At 44.3% G+C, this 18,301-nt stretch overlaps 1 protein-coding gene across 4 annotated transcripts in view; it reads right to left on the bottom strand.

Moving 5' to 3' along the window:
* galnt1 (UDP-N-acetyl-alpha-D-galactosamine:polypeptide N-acetylgalactosaminyltransferase 1) overlaps positions 1-17,544 on the bottom strand; it is a 63,457-nt gene extending 45,913 nt beyond the window's left edge. For 2 of the 4 annotated variants that reach the window (XR_016484335.1, XM_090189266.1), the window contains exon 1: positions 16,864-17,534. The gene's annotated coding sequence lies outside the window, so the exon portion shown is untranslated. Of the gene's footprint in view, positions 1-16,863 lie in introns of all 4 variants that reach the window. The other 2 variants (XM_090189270.1, XM_090189279.1) reach the window with 2 other exon arrangements.
* Between the last annotated feature and the right edge of the window lie 757 nt (positions 17,545-18,301).

Below are 18,301 nucleotides of genomic sequence, written 5' to 3'. Positions count from 1 at the left end.
CCACCCTCGAAGCATCGTTAACCATCGCTCCACAAAAGCTGCGGCCCTTGCAGAGCAAGGGGAACAACTACTCCAAGTCTCAAAGCGAGTGACATGTGAAACACTATTAGCGCGCACCCCGCTAACTAGCTAGCTATTTCACAGCAGTTACACCAGCCTAATCTAGGGAGATGATAGGCTTGAAGTCATAAACAGCGCAATGCTTAAAGCATTGCGTAGAGCTGCTGGCAAAACGCACGAAAGTGCCGTTTGAATGAATGCTAACGAGCCTGCTGGTGCCTACCATCGCTCAGTCAGACTGCTCTATCAAATCATAGACTTAATTATAACATAATAACACACAGAAATACGAGCCTTAGGTCATTAATATGGTCGAATCCAGAAACTATCATTTCGAAAACAAAAAGTTTATTCCTTCAGTGAAATACAGAACCGTTCCGTATTTTTTCTAACGGGTGGCATCCATAAGTCTAAATATTCTTGTTACATTGTACAACCTTCAATGTTATGTCATAATTGCGTACAATTCTGGCAAATTAGTTCGCAACGAGCCAAGCGGCCCAAACTGTTGCATATACCCTGACTCTGCGTGCAATGAACGCAAGAGAAGTGACACAATTTCACCTGGTTAATATTGCCTGCTAACCTGGATTTATTTTAGCTAAATATGCAGGTTTAAAAATATATACTTCTGTGTATTGATTTTAAGAAAGGCATTGATGTTTATGGTTAGGTACACGTTGGAGCAATGACAGTCCTTTTTCGCGAATGCGCACCGCATCGATTATATGCAACGCAGGACACGCTAGATAAACTAGTAATATCATCAACCATGACCAACTAGTGATTATGATTGATTGATTGTTTTCTATAAGACCAGTTAAATTCTAGCTAGCAACTTAGTTTGGCTTCTTACTGCATTCGTGTAACAGGCGGGCTCCTCGTGAGGCAGGTGGTTAGAGCGTTGGACTAGTTAACCGTAAGGTTGCAAGATTGAATCCCTGAGCTGACAAGGTACAAATCTGTCGTTCTGCCCCTGAACAAAGCAGTTAACCCACCGTTCCTAGGCCATCATTGAAAATAAGAAAGTGTTCTTAACTGACTTGCCTAGTTGTGAAAATATATATATATTTAAGAATAAAAATAAAAATCGGCGTCCAAAAATACAGATTTACGATTGTTATGAAAAATCGGCCCTAATTAATCGGCCATTCCAATTAATCGGCTGACCTCCACTATGAACAGTACCAAAACAAGTGATGTAATGATTCTGTCTCTTCACAGCCAAACCTGGACAACTGGGATGGTTGTATCCCCTCATAACATTCTATTGGTTGTATCCCCCACATAATATTCTATTGGTTGTACCCACATAACATTCTATTGGTTGTATCCCCTCATAACATTCTATTGGTTGTATCCCCCACATAACATTCCATTGGTTGTATCCCACATAACATTATATTGGTTGTATCCCCCACATAACATTCTATTGGTTGTATCCCCCACATAACATTCCATTGGTTGTATCCCCAGATAATATTCTATTGGTTGTACCCACATAACATTCCATTGGTTGTATCCCCACATAACATTCCCCACACAACAAGAATTCGGTATAATCATTTCAGTTGAAAAGCTCTAAGCTTTGAATCCAGCGTTGTTTTGTATATCAGTTCATAAACCACGTGCCAAGGAATCGGCACATCGAAAAACTATTTTGCAACCTGTATGGTGGTAACATTGAAATTTTCCAGACATTTAAGTAATTTAACCTGATGAGGGCGTACACCCACAGTGCTCAGGATGACAGAAATCACATTATGTTAATTCATCTTAACAGAACATGCAACTCCAGGATGACACAGCGTCTGTCCTTCCTATCAAATTCTGATACTAATTTGAAGATGTTAGAATAACTGTCCACATTTACTTTTCCTCGGTCAACAAGACCAGTAACGATTATCACTAGCCTGTCAATCTACAATCACCCATAGTAGAAAAGTTGACCTATTCTATTGGTGCAACAAAATAAATAGCCTTTTCAAAACAGACTCTGGGACAGTTGTGGGACGATAGATCCCAAAGCCATACAGGATACACAAACAAAACTTTAAAAAGCAATGAGGCTGATGAAACAGATCAGAACGTTTAGCGTATAATGTTTATAAACTATTATTTCTACACATCATAAGCGCATCAATACGCACAAGGCAGTAGGTTACGTGCGAATGTTCGTTCAATAATGGAGTTAGCGGGAAAACAGTGCAACGCATATATACGAGAGGTTTGATGTGACAGAGATGAAAATATCTGTCACATGAAATGTAGAAAGACAGGAGCTCTAAAGATGCAACAACTACATGGGTTGCTAATATGAATAGGGTTGCTAATATGAATAGGGTTGCTAATATGAATAGGGTTGCTAATATGAATAGGGTTGCTAATATGAATAGGGTTGCTAATATGAATAGGGTTGCTAATATGTATAGGGTTGCTAATATGAATAGGGTTGCTAATATGAATAGGGTTGCTAATATGAATAGGGTTGCTAATATGAATAGGGTTGCTAATATGAATAGGGTTGCTAATATGTATAGGGTTGCTAATATGAATAGGGTTGCTAATATGAATAGGGTTGCTAATATGAATAGGGTTGCTAATATGAATAGGGTTGCTAATATGAATAGGGTTGCTAATATGAATAGGGTTGCTAATATGAATAGGGTTGCTAATATGAATAGGGTTGCTAATATGAATAGGGTTGCTAATATGAATAGGGTTGCTAATATGAATAGGGTTGCTAATATGAATAGGGTTGCTAATATGAATAGAGTTGAAGATTGGCTACTGGACAATGAAAGAAAGTTGATTTGAAAACCAATAAATAGAAAAAGGCTACTGGTTTCAAGGGCATGTGAAATACTTTTTTGGCTAGACTACTTTGAAGCAAGCCTCATAATATGATGTAAACATTCAGGTTTCAAACAATTAAGTAGGCTATATGTTTTCAAAATGCATACTGCCTCCAGCTCATTGCAAAGTGGTGTGTGAACCAGTGCTGAAGCCTGGTTACCGTTGTCTATGCACTTGATTAGCGAATGGGAAGCACGCTTTAATTACCAGTAAAAAAAATAAAAATAGTAGCTCTTTTTAATTATGGCCATAAAAACAGTTTTTAACACGCGATTGCATTTTGAATTGTTGTGCAATGATTGAGCTTATAAAAGCATGTTTCACTCCAGCAGCAACGAAGGAGCTGTTTGAGGATTGAGGAGCTGTTTGAGGAGCTGTTTGAGGATGGAGGAGCTGTTTGAGGGTTGAGGAGCTGTTTGAGGAGCTGTTTGAGGATTGAGGAGCTGTTTGGGGAGCTGTTTGAGGGTTGAGGAGCTGTTTGAGCTGCTTCCTGTTTACAGAGAGTGGTGACTGCTGAGCAGAGGAAAAGGAACAACATAGACACTGAAACCACATTGACAGACCTGGGCCTACATGTACACCAGTCCACCTACACAAACCAACACCGTCCAGATATCTTGTCCTCTACAGGATATAACCAACTGTAGCTAGTGACAGTCCAGATCTCTTGTAATCTAGCTACAGTAGGTTATATCCTGTAGCCACAGTCCAGATCTCTTGTCCTCTAGCTACAGTAGGTTATATCCTGTAGTCACAGTCCAGATCTCTTGTCCTCTAGCTACAGTAGGTTATATCCTGCAGTCACAGTCCAGATCTCTTGTCCTCTAGCTACAGTAGGTTATATCCTGTAGTCACAGTCCAGATCTCTTGTCCTCTAGCTACAGTAGGTTATATCCTGTAGTCACAGTCCAGATCTCTTGTCCTCTAGCTACAGTAGGTTATATCCTGTAGTAACAGTCCAGATGTATTAATCCCTCTCGCTCTCTCCCCTCCAACTCATTCTCCCCCTTATCTCCTTTCCTCTTATCCCCTCTCCTCCTATCATCTTATTCTCTCCTCTCATCCCCTCTCCCCTTCACCCCCTCTCTCATCCCCTCTTCTCATTTTTCATTTAGCAGACACTCTTATCCAGAGCGACTTCGCAGCAATTAGGGTTAAGTGCCTTGCACAAGGGCACATCGACAGATCTTTCCCCTAGTCGGCTCTGGGATTCTTCTCCTCTCATCCCCTCTCTTCATATCCCCTCTGATCTCCTTTCCTATTCTCTTCTCCTCTCATCCCCTCTCTTCATATCCCCTCTGATCTCCTTTCCTATTCTCTTCTTCCGAACATTTCTAATTTTCCTCATGTTTCTGATGCCAGCATGACATTCCCAACGTTCTCAATCCCAGCTGGGTTGGCATTCCCAGCCAAATGACTCACGCGGGAAAATGTTGAATATTTTTGGTCACATGACCACACTCGCTTCCTCTTCCAGTAAAAGGCCAGAAGCCATGGGACAGGTTGATACACCCTGGGATATGGTTTTACACAAACACACACAGAAACGCACAACTGCTTTGTCTGTCTGTCTGTCTGCAACCCCCCAGCCCTCCATCCTCTCTCACTACAGACGCTACACCGATATAGTAGGAGTAATAAATGAGCCACTCAATAGACTGTTGGTTGCTGTAAAATGTAACTATCATTGACTAGGCACAGACACACAGTCACACACAGTCACGCACAATCACATGCACACACACACACACACACACACACACACACACACACACACACACACACACACACACACAAACCTAACCTGGGCCAGCACCAGTAGCAATGCAAATGAGAACTATATCAATATTACATTTAGCACTTCTTCACACAGTGCACAAAGCTTAACACACACACACACAGTCTTGGTATTGTAATTGTAGAAGTGTGATATTGGTATTCGACAGTGTAGGCCAAGAGGTCTGTTCTAACTCCTCCCAACACTAGAGGTCCGTTCTAACTCCTCCCAACACTAGAGGTCCGTTCTAACTCCTCCCAACACTAGAGGTCCGTTCTAACTCCTCCCAACACTAGAGGTCCGTTCTAACTCCTCCCAACACTAGAGGTCCGTTCTAACTCCTCCCAACACTAGAGGTCTGTTCTAACTCCTCCCAACACTAGAGGTCTGTTCTAACTCCTCCCAACACTAGAGGTCTGTTCTAACTCCTTCCAACACTAGAGGTCTGTTCTAACTCCTCTCAACACTAGAGGTCTGTTCTAACTCCTCCCAACACTAGAGATCTGTTCTAACTCCTTCCAACACTAGAGATCTGTTCTAACTCCTTCCAACACTAGAGGTCTGTTCTAACTCCTCCCAACACTAGAGGTCCGTTCTAACTCCTCCCAACACTAGAGGTCTGTTCTAACTCCTCCCAACACTAGAGGTCCGTTCTAACTCCTCCCAACACTAGTTTTCCGTTCTAACTCCTCCCAACACTAGAGGTCTGTTCTAACTCCTCCCAACACTAGAGGTCTGTTCTAACTCCTCCCAACACTAGAGGTCCGTTCTAACTCCTCCCAACACTAGTGGTCCGTTCTAACTCCTCCCAACACTAGAGGTCTGTTCTAACTCCTCCCAACACAAGAGGTCTGTTCTAACTCCTCCCAACACTAGAGGTCTGTTCTAACTCCTCCCAACACTAGAGGTCCGTTCTAACTCCTCCCAACACTAGAGGTCTGTTCTAACTCCTCCCAACACTAGAGGTCCGTTCTAACTCCTCCCAACACTAGTGGTCCGTTCTAACTCCTCCCAACACTAGAGGTCTGTTCTAACTCCTCCCAACACTAGTGGGAGCAGAATTGAGACATCCAGAAAAGTCATTCTGATCTGTGGCTGCTGACCCACAGGTTGCCACTGATCACACACACACACACACACACACACACACACACACACACACACACACACACACACAATGGGCCTGTTGTTCTCTAGCCCAGCGGCTGAGGGTAGATATGCTTATCAGAAGGAGAGAGAGAGAGAAGGAAAGAGTGAAAGAGAGAGGGGAAGGGGTCTCTCTACTCTCTCGGTCTCCCCATCTCTCATCCCCTCACACAACAGTGGGCTGGGTGAAATAACAGACATGTGAAAAAGATGTGAGCCACTGTGAAAGGGAAAGCTAGGCCACAATAGGCCAGTCCAATAGAAAGCTATCCTCTGTTGGTCTGTAGGGTGAGTGGAGTAGTACTGCTCTGCTCCCAGTTATCTCTCTAAATCCTGTCTACTCCAGGCCTTCCTGACTTAACCAGCTCTGCTCTGACTGGGGCACTCAGCCAACACACACACACACCATACGCACAGCACACATGACAATGAAACACACTCACTCACAAAGCAGACAGACACACAGAGACATACTCAATCATTCACAGACAGACAGACAGACTGAAGACTCTTGTGATTGGAGACGTGTGTGTGTGTGTGTGTGTGTGTGTGAGTGATTGACTCAATGAGTCAGCAGAATTTGGACACATTACATTTCCTCTGAGGGGGGGGACACCATGGAAACCAGGCCTTTCCTGTGGGGGTCGTATCTCCTACTAAAACAGATGCTGAAGGAGAGGCACACATAGGGTGGTGGGCCGAAGCCCCGTCGAGGGAGGAGATGATTTTTTATATACGACTGTAAAACTATTTTATGATGACTATAACATTTGTTGGCACCTTCAATTCCTGCACATTTTCTCATAAAAAATATTTCAACACAAATTTGCCCAACTGTTAAACTTGGAATCAATCAGAACTCCCATAAACACTCCTCGTGATGAAGGCAGCCAATGGCCTGCTTCTATCTTCGATGTAAACACAGCCTCTTGTGAAAACTCCAGCTGTTGCCTGATCAACAGGAACAGATATAGCTCGCTCCCCAAGACTGAAACAAGATAAATATATGTTTTTGAGGGCGCAGACTTTGTTAGCGGGCCGAGACGGTGGCACTGTATTATCCTCAAAGTGGGCAAAGAAGGTGTTTAGTTTGTCTGGAAGCATGACGTCGGTATCCGTGACGTGGCTGTTTTTGTTTTGTAGCCCGTGATTTCCTGTAGACCCTGCCACATACGTCTCGTGTCTGAGCGGTTGAATTGCGACTCCACCATGTCCCTGTACCAGCAGTTCGCTTGTTTGATTGCCTTGAGGATGGAATAATTACACTATTTCCCATCAATGAATCGGCTAAAAAGCATTATTTCGCAATGTTTTTTAAAAATTATATTATTATTCTTGCCTGCGGCAACTTTATTTAATCAACTTTTCTATTTTTTTCCTGGACAAAAGCCAGTTAACAGAAACCCTGACACACGTACACAACCACACATACACACGTACACATTCACACGACCCCAGCACACATTGTCAGGAGGGGAGGGGGGCGAAACTAGGCCCAGTGTCCTCACTGTTGAGGACACTGGAGGCTCTGCCTCTATGTCTATTAGGAGGCAGAGAGGACCGGAGGATATCTGGCACAACATCATCTGAATACTAATCTGCAGAACAACACAAACAGCTGAAAAACAAACTGCAGAAAAACTGGATGAAGAACTGAATCAGTCATTTTGGATAAAAGGGGGAACAGCTTGTCTTGAGGCTCTGGGAAACCCAGAGAGAAACATTAGACTAGAAACACTGTCCATCTGACTGGTACATAGTACACACTGTCATCTTCTGTCTGACCTCACCCTAAACATGAACCACTAGTCTACCATTATGTCCTGAGTCTCTCCATCATAAACATTATATTCCACCATTTAAGAGAGGAGCACCATAAACATCACGGGGCTTTACACTCCCTTTAGAGCTCTGAGTGGTTTCTGACTTCCATACTTCCTTTAGAGCTCTGAGTGGTTCCTGACTTCCATACTTCCTTTAGAGCTCTGAGTGGTTCCTGACTTCTACACTCCTTAGAGAGCTCTGAGTGGTTCCTGACTTCTACACTTCCTTTAGAGCTCTGAGTGGTTCCTGACTTCCATACTTCCTTTAGAGCTCTGAGTGGTTCCTGACTTCTACACTCCCTTTAGAGCTCTGAGTGGTTCCTGACTTCTACACTCCCTTTAGAGCTCTGAGTGGTTCCTGACTTCTACTCTCCTTAGAGAGCTCTGAGTGGTTCCTGACTTCTACACTTCCTTTAGAGCTCTGAGTGGTTCCTGACTTCTACACTCCCTTGGGAGCTCTGAGTGGTTCCTGCGTTCTATTACAGCATATAAGAGAGGAAGTAACTGAGAGGCTTTACTAGAATGGAAAACATGACTAACATCATGTGAACTCTTGACTATAGAAAACTATTGCATAGTTATATTGCATTGCGAGCTCTTGGTTCAATACAGCATCTTGGTGCCCCTGGGTGGGGCTCAGGCGGGCGGACACTGACATACACAAAATAAAAAAAGTTACATTTACCAAATGCTTCAATATGAAGCAATTTAAAGTAATGTGTGCATACATGGAATTCACTATCCTGGCATTGCAAGCACCATGCTCTACCTACTGAGCTACAGATGACCAATCAGGGCTGTAAAAAAAGGTTTGTAAAACCTGACGTTTATGGTTCTCCTGTCTTAAATGGTGAGACACACAGTCATCTCACAGTGATTCCTTGGTGGCATCACACCCTCCCACATGGTGTTAGTTAGCCTTGGCGAATTATCAACCTCACACAGCAGAGACACACTACCCAGCCAGAACGTATGTGTTGAGTGTGCGATAGGTGATTCCTGCCTGTGTGTGTGTGTGTGTGTGTGTGTGTGAGGAGAGAGAGAGTGTGTGTGGTTATATATATATATTACAGTGGGGAGAACAAGTATTTGATACACTGCCAATTTTGCAGGTTTTCCTACTTACAAAGCATGTAGAGGACTGTCATTCTTATCATAGGTACACTTCAACTGTGAGAGACGGAATCTAAAACAAAAATCCAGAAAATCACATTGTATGATTTTTAAGTAATTCATTTGCATTTTATTGCATGACATAAGTATTTGATAACCTACCAACCAGTAAGAATTCCGGCTCTCACAGACCTGTTAGTTTTTCTTTAAGAAGCCCTCCTGTTCTCCACTCATTACCTGTATTAACTGCACCTGTTTGAACTCGTTACCTGTATAAAAGACACCTGTCCACACACTTAATCAAACAGACTCCAACCTCTCCACAAAGGCCAAGACCAGAGAGCTGTGTAAGGACATTAGGGATACAATTGTAGACCTGCACAAGGCTGGGATGGGCTACAGGACAGTAGGCAAGCAGCTTGGTGAGAAGGCAACAACTGTTGACGCAATTATTAGAAAATGGAAGAAGTTCAAGATGACGGTCAATCACCCTCGGTCTGGGGCTCCATGCAAGATCTCACATCGTGAGGCATCAATGATCATGAGGAAGGTGAGGGATCAGCCCAGAACTACACGGCAGGACCTGGTCAATGACCTGACGAGAGCTGGGACCACAGTCTCAAAGAAAACCCTTAGTAACACACTACGCCGTCATGGATTAAAATCCTGCAGCGCACGCAAGGTCCCCCTGCTCAAGCCAGCGCATGTCCAGGCCCATCTGAAGTTTGCCAATGATCATCTGGATGATCCAGAGGAGGAATGGGAGACGGTCATGTGGTCTGATGAGACAAAAATAGAGCTTTTTGGTCTAAACTCCACTCGCCGTGTTGAGGAAGAAGAAGGATGAGTACAACCCCAAGAACACCATCCCAACCTTGAAGCATGGAGGTGGAAACATCATTCTTTGGGGATGCTTTTCTGCAAAGTGGACAGGACGACTGCACCGTATTGAGGGGAGGATGGATGGGGCCATGTATCGCGAGATCTTGGCCAACAACATCCTTCCTTCAGTAAGAGCATTGAAGATGGGTCGTGGCTGGGTCTTCCAGCATGACAACGACCCGAAACACACGGCCAGGGCAACTAAGGAGTGGCTCCGTAAGAAGCATCTCAAGGTCCTGGAGTGGCCTAGCCAGTATCCAGACCTGAACCCAATAGAAAATCTTTGGAGGGAGCTGAAAGTCCGTATTGCCCAGCAACAGCCCCAAAACCTGAAGGATATGGGTCTGTATGGAGGAGTGGGCCAAAATCGCTGCTGCAGTGTGTGCAACCTGGTCAAGAACTACAGGAAACGTATATTCTCTGTAATTGCAAACAAAGGATTCTGTATCAAATATTAAGTTCTGCTTTTCTGATGTATCAAATACCTATGTCATGCAATAAAATGCAAATTCCTTACTTAAAAATCATACAATGTGATTTTCTGGATTTTTGTTTTAGATTCCGTCTCTCACAGTTGAAGTGTACCTATGATAAAAATTACAGACCTCTACATGCTTTGTAAGTAGAAAAACCTGCAAAATCGGCAGTGTATCAAATACTTGTTCTCCCCACTGTGTGTATATATATATATATATATATATACCTACACTGAGTGTACAAAGAATAAGGAACACCTTCCAAACATTGAGCTGCACCCCCTTCACCCTCAGAAAAGCCTCAATTCGTTGGGGTGGGGTCTACAAGGTGTTGAAAGAGTTCCACAGGGATGCTGGCCCATGTTGACTCCAATGCTTCCCACAGTTGTGTCAAGTTGGCTGGATGTTCTTTGGATGCTGGACCATTCTTGATACACACAGGAAACTGTTGAGTGTGAAAAACCCAGCAGCGTTGCAGTTCTAGTTCAAAGGCACTTAAATCTTTTGTCTTGCCCACTCACCCTCTGAAAGGCCACATACACATTCTACTGTATGTCTCCAGTCTTAAACATCATTCTTTAACCTGTCTCAACATCTTCATCTACACCGATTGAAGTGGACTTACAAATTACATCAATAAGGGATCATAGGTTTCACCTGGAATCACCTGGTCAGTCTGTCATGGAAAGAGCAAGGAAAGAGTTCCTAATGTTTTGTACACTCAGTGTGTGTGTGGAGCTGGCAAGGCTCCCCAGTGGCACAGGCTGACCTGTCCCACTTCTGCGTGCAATTCTATCCCTGATATGACCCTATGAGCAGCGAGAGGACACACACAACACACACACACACACACACACAAAGCCTGAGAGGCAAAAACAGTAACATGGTGCTCTCTCTCTCACGCCACCCCTCTGCCTCACTGTATCTCGCTCCTTCTCTCTCCATGGTCACTCTGAGTTTACAATCAGTGCCTCTGCTATCTGATCTAACTATGACAAACATCCGGGAAAAAAACTCCCAGGTAAGGAGTGTGCAGTATATCAGTTTATATCAGACCATCAGATCAGAGAGAAGAACATGATGAAGCAGACTGGTAGAGTGAATGTATCTGATCAACACTGCACTAGGATTATGGAGAGCCTGTGGTAGCCTAGATGCTACAGACGTCTCTGAAAGATGCTAGACACAATCTTCATAAATAAGGCCCTTCTAAAATTCAGAACCTTTTGAAGATAAAAATAAAATCAGAGTATGTTTCATTTATGACATCTTCCTGTTCCGAAGGTCAGTCAATGTTGAAATCCAAAACCCAGTTTGATTTGAGTGTTTTTACAGTACATTAGCTATAAACTGACTGATCAAATAGAGAATCGTTAAGCTATTTGCTGATGTTTGCCTGACTAGCCTCAAAGTCAAGAAAAACCCTCCTTGTGTCAAAACTGTTCTTTCAATATGAATATCTTGTAAAACAGGGCTGTGTGTGTGTGTGTGTGTCTACATGTAACGTGCGTTGTTTGAAGGAGACCAAAGTGTAATTTGTGGTCATCATATTTATTTAAATGAGAACCAGCAACAAAATAACAAAGTGAAACCAAAATGAACGTACCATTCCGTAGGCTACAAGAGCTGTACAAAAACAAGATCCCACAACATAGGTGGAAAAAAGGCTACCTAAGTATGATTCCCAATCAGAGACAACGATAGACAGCTGCCTCTGATTGGGAACCACACTCGGGCCAAACACAAAGAAATACATAACATAGACTGCCCACCCCACATCACACCCTGACCTCACCAAATAGAGAAATAAAACGTCTCTCTAAGGTCAGGGCGTGACAGTATCCCCCCCTCAAAGGTGCGGACTCCCGGCCGCAAACCTGAACCTATAGAGGAGGGTTCGGGTGGGTATCTACCCTTGGCGGCGGCTCCGGTTCGGGGCGTAGACCCCGCTCCACATCTGGCTCCCCCCACTTTGGTAGAGCCTCTGGTGCGGGGACCCTCGCCGCAGGCCCCGGACTGGGGACCCTAGTCGCAGGTCCCGGACTGGGGACCGTCGCCGGAGGCTCCGGACAGCGGATCAACGCTGGAGGCTCCGTGCCATGGATCCTCATTGCAGGCTCCGGGCCATGGATCATCACTGGAGGCTTCCTTCCTGGAGCCGGGACAGGTCTCACCGGACTGAGGAGACGTACTGGAAGCCTGGTGCGTGGAGCTGCCACAGGGCTTACCAGGCTGGGGAGACACACTGGAGGCCTGGTATGTGGAACCGGAACAGGTCTTATCGGACTGGGGAGATGCACTGGAAGCCTGGTATGTGGAGCAGGCACCGGATACACTGGGCCGTGGAGGCGCACTGGAGGTCTCAAGCGTAGAGCCGGCACAACCCGTCCTGGCTGGATGGTTACTTTCGCCCGGCAAATGCGGGGCGCTAGCACAGGACGCACTGGGCTGTGCAGACGCACTGGAGACACGGTGCGCATCACCGCATAACACGGCGCCCGACCAGTCACACGCTCCCCACGGTAAACACGGGGAGTTGGCTCAGGTCTAAACCCTGACTCCGCCAATCTCCCTGTGTGCCCCCCCAAAAAAATGTTTTGGAGCTGCCTCTCGGGCTTCTGTGCCGTGACCCCTTGTATAGTTGCCGTTCCTCTAATTCCTCGTATCCTCGCCGTTCCGCTCTAGCTGCTTCTATCTCCTCCCTTGGACGGTGATCATCTCCAGCCTGCACCCAGGCCTTCCAGTATCTCCTCCCATGTCCACTCCTCCAGAAAATGCTGCTTGGTCTTTTTGTGGTGGGATCTTCTGTAACGTGCGTTGTTTGAAGGAGACCAAGGCGCAACGTAATTTGTGGTCATCATATTTATTTAAATGAGAACCAGCAACAAAATAACAAAGTGAAACCAAAATGAACGTACCATTCCGTAGGCTACAAGAGCTGTACAAAAACAAGATCCCACAACATAGGTGGAAAAAAGGCTACCTAAGTATGATTCCCAATCAGAGACAACGATAGACAGCTGCCTCTGATTGGGAACCACACTCGGGCCAAACACAAAGAAATACAAAAAATAGACTGCCCACCCCACATCACATCCTGACCTCACCAAATAGAGAAATAAAACGTCTCTCTAAGGTCAGGGCGTGACACTACAATCAATGACAGTTCTGATCAGCATCAGTCAGATTTCACCATGAGTCTCTGTAAACCAGGAGTCTCCAACAGGTCAATCGCGAGCCTACCTATGAGTAGCTTGCCAAACAATTCTGAAAGTACATGCAATTTTCACATGTTCCACTGCAAACAGTCATTAACAAATCTCACAAGTATTAGACACAGCAAGCAGTCAGCTACTATCTAATCAACACAACATTGACATCATCCCACCCCTGGTTAGACACTATTGGCTTAAAAAGCCAAACCTAACACAATATCTGCCTATTTATTTCCAGCAATATTTCCCCTGTCTGTCTGTGTGGTGCAGGCGTTTGTCTATCACTCTGTGTGTAGCCAGTGGATGTGAAAACCATCTTGTGGGTTGACTGAAATACTTTCCCCAAAACGTTCTAGATATAATATTACCTGCAAAGTAGGCTTACCTGGCAGAAGTATATCATGAGTAAGTATATCATTTCTATTTTTATTTGTTCTTTTCAAACTTCAAACCATGAAAAGAGCAGCAGCAGTAGCTTACAGAACCATGGCTAGACTGGCACATTAGACAGCACATTCCTCAGCACATTCCTCACTTGATAGATGCCAATTAAAGGGGAATTACACTCTAAAATAAAAATGTGTTCGTTTTCTTCCAGACCTAAAAAAAGGTTTTTCGATGTGATTTAACAGAAGATCAAATTTCATTGTTTCTCTATGAACAATGGTAATTTTGAGAGTCAAAAGCCTCAACAATCTAAAACCGATCATCTGAGATAATCTCATTGTCGTGTCAGTTGCATCGATCAATACTGGGGATCAACAGGAAATACAACAGTACATCCTTCTTCCTTCCTTCCTTCCTTCCTTCTTTCTAACTATAAAATAGATAACCATCCAATTCATCCCGTTCTGGACAGAAGTTGTTCTTAGGCACAGATCTAGGATCAGCTTGCCTTCCCCAAATCCTAACTTTACCCATTATGTGAAAAGACAACACGACCTTGGATCAGCGTCAATATCCAACTTAATCCCACTCCTAGTGTTGTTCCCCTGTCCCAGCCTTCGACACAGGGAGATAAACTAGGCCTAGGCTACATGGGCCAGTGATGAAGGTCAGTCTGAGTTATTAATATGGGATTCTGGTAGGTAACCTAGCGGGACATTAACTGAAAAGTCGCTGGTTCGAATCCTTGAGCCGACTAGGTGAAATCTGCCGAGATGCCATTGAGCAAGGCAATTAACCCTAATTGCTCCTCTAAGTCTCTCCGGATAAGAGCGTATGCTAAATGACTAAAATCTACAGGCTGCAGTGATATAGATCTCTGTGGGTCAGTTATAATGATACAGGGTTTAGATATCAGGTGATACAGGGTGACTCCTCATCCCCAGTCTGCAGGGTTCTGTGTTCCGGCCACGGACCAGAGGGAACAATGGCATTCTTGTGCTGGGAGCTCCAGGTGGCTGGGGAAACCCAATCCTACCCAACCCCAGTCACCCAGTTTGAGTCTGAGCCTGCCTCACTGGCACAGCTCAGGGAGAACCAACGCTGCCTTCCTCCAGAGAGACAGCGCAGAATAGAGCTATTGTTCCACCAGAGCAACTCCAAACTACACACACTCACTAAATCCACTCTCTTAGAGAAACACACAGACAGACTCAGAAACACACACACACCAAATAGGGGAGCACATCTGCTGTGGTCTGGACCTGAACACGCAGCAGGACAGGAAACACATCATGCAGACGCCACGACCTTGAATTGAGGAACATGATTCATTTCCTGTGAATGCTGGACAGTAATGCCTTAAAACAGGGCTTGGCTATTGGCTAACCCACAGCATTTCCACTGTAGAAGGGTAGTAAACATGACACAATAACTTTCAGTCTCACTTGAGGGGGGATTCAAAACATGGCACAACATCGCCAGACCGAGGACTTAGAGGGGCTTTGAACATCAAATGCCTGAAGTCACACATGGTTTGAGAAAGGGTGTGTGTGTGTGTGTGTGTGTGTGTGTGTGTGTGTGTGTGTGTGAGGGAGGGAGGGATAGAGAGAGAGAGAGAGAGAGAGAGAGAGAGAGAAAGAGAGAGCTTGTGCAACTGTCATTACATTTAAACTGTTGCTAAAGGACAACTGTATTCTCTCTCCCTCTTTGCGGTTCAGCTGCAGTCGTCACTCCAAGCTCAGCTCTCTGCTGCTGTAAGCAATAACACAGTGTTGTGTTTCAGTGTACACAGCCATCCATGCCCTCTGGCCACATTGTGCTCTGGGTAGCGGGGGGCCCATGCTAACAGATAAGGCCAGATAGTTTCCCTCCAGCGCTGCTCTGTTCTGCACATGTTCTCCTATTGTGCAAGCCAGAGCCACAGAGCCTGGGCCTCATCCACAGGCACAGAGTATAAATAATGGATGCCCATCTCTTCCTGCCCCTGGAGAAACATGACAGACTCATTTCATTCCCCTACATCTTCATCTGCAGCCAGAGAGTTACAGGATTGATTGTGAATCCATTTCCTTATCTATCAGATGTATAATTACAGCACTGTGAGTGCACGCTCACTGGCTCGCTCTGCTCACATACAAAGACAAACACTCTCTTTCACACACAGAAACACACACACACATAGACCTGCTCTGGCCCGGAATCCACATACATTAACGCGCCTCTATAAAAGGTCCCATCCGGATTAGGTTACATGAAATGTAATCAACTTCAGGCCTATTGTAGAGCACGAGCTGGAGCTGGGAGAGGCATGCATGGCTATAGGCCTCATTCTGGACCGACTCCAACTGACTCAGAGTTCACAACTGGTGGTAAGAAGTCATACAGTCATATTTAGTTGCTCTTATACATGTGTTGTAACGCTGTAATTACTATTGTAAAGATGTTCATTTGTTACACTAGTACTTTTGATGATTGCATTATACTAGAGTTGGTTGGAATAGGGGCTGTTACTTATTGCATTTCTGTGATAGCTACCCAAACCATTTTAAGTAGGCCTACTGACATTAATACAGACACGGGGAGCAACTAACAATAGGCTATATGAAATGTTAGTGACTAGGCCTAAACCTTGGCTTACTTTCAGGTCAATGCTATTTTGTGATAAGTCATTATTGAGAGCAATATATCATCATAACAAGGGCATTTGTGAGTAGTTAGACCATTCCATCCAAATGCTCACAGAAAACAAACATTTTGGGGACAGTTTAAGCAAAGACTAGATGTTTTACTTGCTACAGTAAAATACATATTTCAGTAGAATAATTGATGACAGCATGAATATTGAAATTACACAGCAGCTTTTCATGTACAGGCATATATTTCCTGTCGTGGTCTACAGATGTCCAACACAACATCTCCAGCCTTCCTCCAGCCGACCATGTGACCGTTAGTTACCGTTACCTGGCCAGACGCTGTCAATCATCGACAACGGCAGTGCTTGCTTGCCAGCTAGCTGGTTATGGATTAGCTAGCTCAATTACCGACTGGTTTAGCATAAACAACACAATTCAACACCACTTTTCCAGCAATACATGTCGGGTATTATTTGCTAACATTTAAATACGTACCTTTTGAATGAAAACGGAGAAATGTATGTGGTTTCTCCTGTGTAGCCGAGGCTTGGTTATTTAGCGAGTCGCATTCCGTATCCCAACGAACCCCCTGCTGATCTCGAACCAGTCAGATGTGCTTTGACGAACAAAATCTCCCTTGCTTGTTATAACACGCAGCTAGCCAGCTTTAGCTAGATAATGGTGTTTAAAACAATACCCAATCTAAAACTAGCTCGATGCCAAGGGCAACTGAAAACTAAATCCAGTATTATGGACACTAAACATCCAGAAAGCTAGACACGTCGACTAACGTTACCAAGCTAACTGCCAAAGACGAGATGTTCGCATGCGCTAGCAAATGGAGTGTCTGACTCTGCTCCAGTCGATGTGTGATGAAGAGATCACAGTTGTACCCCAAAAATAATCCGAGAAGAAGAGGTCATTTCCATGTTCGAAAACTACGACTTAAAAAATGTCGTGCGAAACGGCGTCCATTGAAAACATCGTATACTATTAGGTCAGTACGTGATAGCAGAGCAATTTTGCCGAGTATGAGAGCTGGTAGCTTGTGTGTGTAGGCAGCACTCGGCTCGGGTTCAGAAAGCCCCTGCGGCAGTCGGTCGGGCGGCTGTAGGTTGCAGAGCACCCAGAGGCAGCATCGCACCCAATGACTGTGATCCCGATATGAAAGCATCCTCCCTCTCCAGCCCAACCCGGAAGAAAATTACAACACTGCAGTAACGTCATTCGTAATACACTGGTGGCTTTGAAATGGTTTACACATTTAATAAGGATGACTTATTAAGAAAAGCATAGGCGACTTTTTAGCTGTAATAGCCTACTTGGGTCAGATGAACAAATTGGCCTATTTTGTTGCTATTCATCAAACTCGATGTAATAATGCCCTGCCCCTCTCTCAGGAATAGGCTAATTCAAGTCCTATAGCGCCATCTACACGACCCATTTATGGAGATTGTTCAATCTCCTATTTCCACTACAGTCCTGCATGGCAGGGGCCTAGTTGTAGTTGGTTCATTTACTGGCTATAGGCCCATTCTATCCAGTCTAAGAAAATTGTAACATTCTCAATGCTGTGTTGTGTTTCATAGGTTTTCCTTGATGACATTGGGTGTAAATAAGAATAGCATGTGAATTACATTTTAATAACACCTGTTGGACACAATGTACAGTGCATTCGGGAAGTATTCAGACCCGTTTACTTTTTCTTAAATTAATCCTTATTCTAAAATGTATTAAATCGCTTTTTTCCTCATCAATCTTCACACAATAACCCATAATGACAAAGCAAAAACAGGTTTTTAGACATTTTTGAACATTTGGTAAAAAAAAAAAAACGGAAATATCACATTTACATAAGTATTCAAACCCTTGACTCAGTACTTTGTTGAAGCACCTTTGGCAGCGATTACAGCCTTAAGTCTTCTTGGGTATG

Source organism: Oncorhynchus mykiss, chromosome 2 (genome assembly GCF_057628025.1).
Source record: "Oncorhynchus mykiss isolate SJ-2025 chromosome 2, ASM5762802v1, whole genome shotgun sequence".
NCBI classification, from domain to species: domain Eukaryota; kingdom Metazoa; phylum Chordata; class Actinopteri; order Salmoniformes; family Salmonidae; genus Oncorhynchus; species Oncorhynchus mykiss.
This window is presented reverse-complemented; position numbering and strand designations above follow the sequence as displayed.